At 36.5% G+C, this 7,146-nt stretch overlaps 1 protein-coding gene across 1 annotated transcript in view; it reads left to right on the top strand.

The window, feature by feature from the left end:
• The window catches only part of bbs9 (Bardet-Biedl syndrome 9), a 119,922-nt gene that overhangs the window by 54,443 nt on the left and 58,333 nt on the right, over window positions 1-7,146 (top strand). The window lies entirely within an intron of this gene.

The following is a 7,146-nucleotide window of genomic DNA, read 5'->3' as shown; positions in this document are numbered from 1 at the left end:
CACGCCGCGCCGCTCGCGTCCGTTGTAGACACGATGTAAGTTAATGTAGCTTTCTGATGCTGCGTTTGAATTTTCATGCCACATTATTTGAAATTAGCGCGGGCCAAACTTTTTTCTCTCACGGGCCGGATGTGGCCCGCCGGCCGCCTATTGAGGAACCCTGGTTTAAATGTTTGACCCAATGATTGTTGATACATAAATATCCAAAAGTGAACAAAAAACAGGCAAACGCAAACAGGCAACAACAATGAAGAATGGGAAATCAACAGTTTTACAGCTTATTGGTAAACATTTTTTATTAAATACTGAATAACTTGCTTTTGAAACCAAATGTAGTTATTTTTGTATGAGTTATTTGTATTTTTTCTTTCAACAACAAAAATAGTCCCACTATAGATAAATCATCAGATGTTGAGAAAGTCCCAGACTGAAGGCCTTTAATATTCACTGGAAGTTGTGAATAAACTATGTAGCAAATCAACAGGATTTTTACCCTCTTCATTTTCAAGTGCCATTCCGGCTTTTTCAGGTCCAGCTCACCGGTCATTGGTAAGAGAGAAAAAACTCAAACAAAACCCTCCAGATTTCAAAGAACATGTTCCTCACAACTGGGAATTTCAAAGTTATCTTTCTCTTCTGCTTCAATTACATCAAGAGCACTGCAAACATGAATAGACAAAGTGGTATTCGTATCCTAAACCATCACCATTGGGTTAAAATTAGGTCAAATCAACCTAGCTTTCTTACCCAATGGTCTCATTCCATTTTTTTCATCCATCCAATTGTTTTGATGAGTGATTGATGCCTGTTCTGGGGAATGTAGAAATCATGTTATTTTAAGGAAAATGATTCCTTTCTCTGGAAAATGTAAACCTGTGCATATGCAGGAACGAATGTGGAGTCTTATTACTTTTTCTGGATTGACTGGCTGTAATTTCCAAACACATTGACTAGTCTTGAGGTATATGTGACTGATGTACCAGCATTATAATCTCTAGCTATTTGATAACTTGAGAACCCGTTGCCTCAAGTTGCATTGAAAACTCAAACATATTATCTTAACAGTCATAATTATTTTATCGCTGATGAAAGCAAATAATTAACTATAAATTTTATGCAACTAATCTTTGCAGCTGCATTTGCAATTGTTATTGTAAATGTAAAGAATTGCAATAACAGTAACGTTTTCATGAACTCTTTCTTGATTCAGCTCCCATGTTTCCATTATTTTGTCCACAGCCTGCATATAGTTCATCTTTCTCCTGGTTTTATATTCGTGAGTATAAATGACAAGTTGTCATTACTTCAGGGGGGTCAGTGTATGGAGGTGGGCTGGTTTCTGCCTGGGAGGTGAGGTTTAACTGTTGATTATAGACTGTTGGATTGTGTCTGCTGAAATGACTAGAGAAAGCTCACAGTAATTAAAGGGCTGTTTGTAGACTCATGGCTTCTATATATGGAACCGTGAGTAACCTAGCCATGAATACACAAACAACCGTGCCATCTATCCCTGAAATCTTGCCCAAATGCTGGTCTTCTTTCTTCAATTGCTTGATAGAAGTTGAATAAGTTGAAGTACCTAATTTCAAATTTTATTGTTAAGCTTTTCATGCCACTTCCTTTACCTACATACTCCGTTATGTGGTGGCAGGTTTTTTATGGCATTGAGACCAGTTAAGATCTCCTTTATCTGTTTTGGTATGAACCGTGAAAGAGTATCCTCGATCATAGATGTTGCATGGCTGTGTGTGTGTGTGTACAAATCTATCTGCCTAAAATGAGTGAATAAAACAACTATAAAAGGCATTGCATTTTAGTACAAAAAAGGTCAAATATCACACTGCAAGCCTGTCATATTATGGTGGAATGGGAAGGGTCCCAGAGCAGAGCCCTGGGGTACTTAAGAACTCATTAATTCAAACCATGAAACTGTGGTGTTTTCCGCTCACACATCGTTTTATTTTTTATTTTATTTTTTTACCTTTTATTCCTTTTCACACATATTTAAATTACAAAGGGAAATTATCGCTCAACATTATCAATTATCCATAAAAAAATATTTATTTTTTGTGGTTCCTTGCACAATACTGTGTTATGACCTGAAATCATTTGTGTCATAGTGCATAATTTGTAACTAGCTTCATATGTAAGCATAGGTTTGCTGATGTGGTTAACTCGCTTGGTAGCTCACCTGGTACATCATTGCACTTCAGCACCTGAGTCCTTTGAAACACGAGTCAAGCTAGAACAGTTCAAAGACTCGTAAAAGCAGGCTAAAATGTGGAAAATGTGTTTTTATCTCACCTTTGCTTTTGTTAACACTATTGGTTAGGTTTAGGGTAGGGTTTAGTGTAGGTGGTACTTTATATTCCAAATGCATTAGATTTTTCAGTTCCAAAATGCCACAATACGTACATCAACAACAATAATAAAACATTTCAAGATTTATGTTAATCTGTTTCACAAAAAAACTGAACACTTTTTCAGCACCACTTGACCATTTCACTTTGAAGATATTGCAAAATGTGCAAGAAGCAACATATGTCTGTTGCTTATTCGTTGAAAGGCATTGCGCTTCAAAGTGAATATGCAACTCATAAAGTGTTTTGAGCAGTTTGGTTCACAATTAACAATTTCCAGGTGCTCTGAGTTTGAATTGCTTATTAAGCGCACATTTGAGACATTTTTGTGGACAGAAAGTTACAGCATTTCAGCAGCTTTACAATGAGAAATGTATTAAAACTGTTCTTATTAGCTAGGCAGAAGATTTCTTCAGTTTTCTGCCTAAAAGCTGTCTGGTTTATTGTTGACTAAATGGAAGTGTGGAGCATCCTACAGGAAGTCTTTCTCACTGCAGTGGTTTCACCCATGGAGAAGTGAGGGAAAAGGTGGATAATGAACAATTTTCCCAGGAAGACAGAACACAAGAGACATGGAGTGGCATATTTATCAGATCTGAGCCAGCTGATAAGGCATCTTAGTTGTCTCTATGGGTTGCCAGATACTATCATACCCTTAGTCTTACTTAACTCTCTTCAATGGACGAGTTTATAAACAAGAATTGTCTTTGCCAGCATGTCTTTATCCATCTCAATGTAATCTCTGCGCCATGACTAAAAACAACAGTGGTAACTGTCTAGGATCGCTAGCTGGTACAGATGCATATCTGTTTGTCATCAACCTTCCGGCTTTCCTTCCACACAGGAGTCATTCTCTCACACACACACACACACACACACACACATACACATACACATTCAGTAACCAGCTATAGCATATTTATGTTTAGCTATATTAAAATTTTTGATTGTTTCATTTTGTGAAAAAAAAACTTTTCTAAATGAAAGGTTGTTTTATACCTACTTTTGGCTAATAAATTGTTTACATATGGTCATTCATTAGTGGCATTAATGTGTTCAAATACATAGTGTCTTCATTGTGAAAATTGTAGATATGGCAGGTTGAACTCTTAAACCCTTTATTCAGCCACTAAGGTTGGGTCCACAAAACTTCCATATATTTGTACACTACTGTTCAAGATGTGTGTGTGTGTGTGTGTGTGTGTGTGTGTTAAAAGAAATTAATTATTTTATTCAGCAAGGATGCTTTAAATTGATCTAAAGTAATAGTAAAGACATTTACAATGCATTGTTATAAAATATATCTTTTTATAATTGTTTTCTTCTATTTATCGAAAAATCCTGAAAAAATTGCTCCATGGTTTTCAACATTGATATTAAGAAAAATATGTTTCTTGAGAAGCAAATAAGCATATTAGAATGATTTCTGAAGGATCATGTGACACTGAAGACTGGAGTAATGGCTGCTGAAAATTTAGATATGCCATCACAGAAATAAAATATATACAATTATTTATTTAATATATTAGTTATTATAAAATTGTAGTAATATTTCACTATTAATTCATTGTGGCCAGAGTTTGAAATATAAAATCAAATCTCAGTCATTCAATTCATTTCAGCTGTTGGTATGTGTCATTTGCATAAAATCCCACTATATTCATGACAAAAGTAATATATTCCCCAATTTGTCATGAAAATAATGCCATTGTGCAAACAAAATTTTATTTAATCTTGAAAAGTAGAATTTCAGATATTTTCTTTTAAGATATTTTTGGGTTCAATACACTTTTAATCAACATTATGCATGGCATAATAATGTTTATGTTATGTTAATAAGGTAAATATTGATCACATGCAAAATCATGACATTCTTAAGATTGTGAGTTTCACCCATGGAAAATTATGCTAAAGGTGCCACGTCCATTCAAACAGAGGGGCACGTGTCCTTTGAGATTTTAGAGCCAACTTTCAAAAAAACAAACAAACAAAAAATCTTTCTTTGAAAATTAATTCTGCATGACTGTGGTTTTTCATTATAGTGCTATAATCATAAATCTAAATTTGGTGGCTCCAGTTGATTTACACCCAAATGAAAAGGCATTGTGCTCTTTTTAAAAATAGTTTTTATCCTCCTTTTGACATATCTTGTCTTGCCCAGGACACAAACGTGGCTTTCACTTGTGGCCTCTCAAAGGTGCATGACGCCCCTGCTCTTCACCACTATCAGGCAAATGGGCTCCCTGGCTCCAGACCATGTTGCTGATGCTTTTTCAATAGTTTTATGTTATTTTGGAGCTCAAGTCTGATTATGACAGATTCATCAGTGAAGTGCTGTATTTCAACAACTCTCATTCTTCTGAAGGTGTGAAAAGGACCACTGACTACTGACATCCCACGAAGAACTATATATAAAAAAATCAGTTTATTCTGACTGCACAGATATATAGGCTCTCCATATTTGGCTACATCCCTCAGGGAATAAAGTATTTTCTTGCCTGTCTTTGGCATTGGCTGGGGTTTGTTTTGGGCTTGAAATGTTATATTTCAAAATGGTTTGGGGTATTTTTAGAGTATATAATTTGTGTAGAATGTGCCCATGGGTAAGTGGTGAACACACTGATGGGTCGAACGGTCTGCCAGCTGTTTCATGTCTGCTCTTTTCTAACCAACAGCAAATTTGAGCTCTTCAAGATAGTGGTTTCTAATCTAACTTACCTTAAGTGATACTTAACATTGTACATAATGAAAACCCACTTCCTGTTTCTCAATTTTTTTCAATTTCTGCTTTGAATAAGGTACTTAGATAAAGAGAAAAGGAAGTTTGTATTATTCTCTTCCTGAGGCACATAGTGTGCCTAAATACATTCAGCCAAAACTCAGTATTTGAATATACTGTTCTTCACTGAGCAAGTTCAAGAACTGCCTTACAGCTTTTTGCAAGGGTGTTTACCTATTCTGGACTTTCTCTACTTTGTGTAGTAGTTCGTTCTCTCTCCCGTTAAATGTGCTTTTGTTTTTGCTCAGCTGGCATCAATCAACTCTTGTACTCGCACTCACAAAAGCTCCTTCACTGAAGGTCTATTTATATTGGCTGTTGAGACCTTTTTATCAATACACACTGATCTTTAATAGCAGATGTCTCTCTCAGACACTGTTTCAGTGTGTTTTTTGTGCTCTGTGCCTTGTGGTTTCAGGCGAAATATGATTGACTGTACAGGTGTGGTGTGCTCTCAGAGAGCATAACTTTATCAGGCCTGTATGATGGGCTTTTTTTAATGTTTTTTTGCTAACTTTTTTGCTGTCGTTTATATTGTGGAGCACTGTTTCTTGTGATTTTCTTCCCCCTTTTGCTTTGTTCTGTTTATCTTTGCTCATTTCTCTCTTTCAACAGCCTCACATATCCCACTTTTCATTGAACTGTATTAGAAAAGATAGAAAGAAAGGCAAACCAGCATTAAAGGCAGAGTAAGTGATTTTTCAAAAACACTTTAGAAAACTGATTCGGGCCGAATTGCAAAACAAACTTGTAGCCAATCAGCAATAAGGGGCGTGTCTACTCGTGATGTGGAGGAGAGCGCGTTCAGTGCATGGAACGGACATTAGCCGAGCCGAGAGACAGAAAGATAAAGATGGCGGATAAATATCGGATCAGCTTTCCAGCGCTGGAGAGAACTCAAGGAGCGGAGGCCTGCGATCGGACGCCGAGGTTGCTTTGTTTCTTCTCAATAGGTGAGTAACACCATGTCTACAACAGCTAAAGTCTGCCTACACTGGACGCGATCAAACGACCGTTGAAAACCATTTGAAATTTGTGTCAGCACGTCATAAATAGAACCTGGCAGCAGTTTTCTGTCGGGGATTTGTTGCGCCGCGCCGCTCACATCCGTAGACACGGTGTAACATTGGTTTTGCTTTGTTTCACAGAACTAATCGTTGCCTGGGTTGCGTACGTATATGTGGGGCGGAGCTATCAAAATAGGGGCAAGACCCTTTTGGGGTAGGGGCGTGTTTGTTTTGGTGATTTCAAATATCAATATTGGCTACCAGAAATCACTTACTCTGCCTTTAAGCGAAACACTAATGGTTAACTCTACCCCCAACCAAGACTTGCTTAATGTTTCAATTTGCTCATGACAAGAGACATCTTAGGGTGAATTTTACAGACTATATCCAGGACATATTTAACTCCACAATCTAAAGAATTGTTTTGTTTTGTTTTTTGCATTAAGACAGTAAAGTCTTTGCATTATGACATAATTTTTACGATGATTGCACATTCTCATTCTCGTGACTTCTAAATAGTGCTAAATACTGCTACAATAATGTTAATCTAATGAGAATTACCTCTGAGAATAAAGGCAATTTCAAAGAAACTCTTGCAAACTCTTTTTTTATTAAAGATAAGAGATGGAGCATAATGCATACTCTAATTGTCATCAAAATAATACTGCAATGCATCTTAAAAGCCCTAAAAATGAGCTTAATTTTCTTTTTGCTAAATATAATTTTTGTTTATTTTATATATTTATGTTAAAGGGTTAGTTCACCCAAAAATGAAAATTAGCTTGTGTTTTACTCACCCCAGAGGCATCCTAGGTGTATATGACTTTCTTCTTTCAGACGAATCCAGTCGGAGTTATATAAAAAATTGTCTTTAATCTTTCAAGCTGTTTAATGCCAGTCAGCGGGTGTTGCATTGCTTCAGTCCAAAAGAAGTGAAATAAAAAGCGCCCATCCATAAAAAAAAGTGTCTCACACGGCTCCGGGGGGTGAACAAAGGCCT

Source organism: Sinocyclocheilus rhinocerous, unplaced genomic scaffold (assembly GCF_001515625.1).
Source record: "Sinocyclocheilus rhinocerous isolate Xijiao unplaced genomic scaffold, SAMN03320098_v1.1 scaffold839, whole genome shotgun sequence".
Taxonomy (NCBI): domain Eukaryota; kingdom Metazoa; phylum Chordata; class Actinopteri; order Cypriniformes; family Cyprinidae; genus Sinocyclocheilus; species Sinocyclocheilus rhinocerous.
Note: the sequence above shows the minus strand (reverse complement) of the source record. Positions and strands in the feature narration are given on the sequence as shown.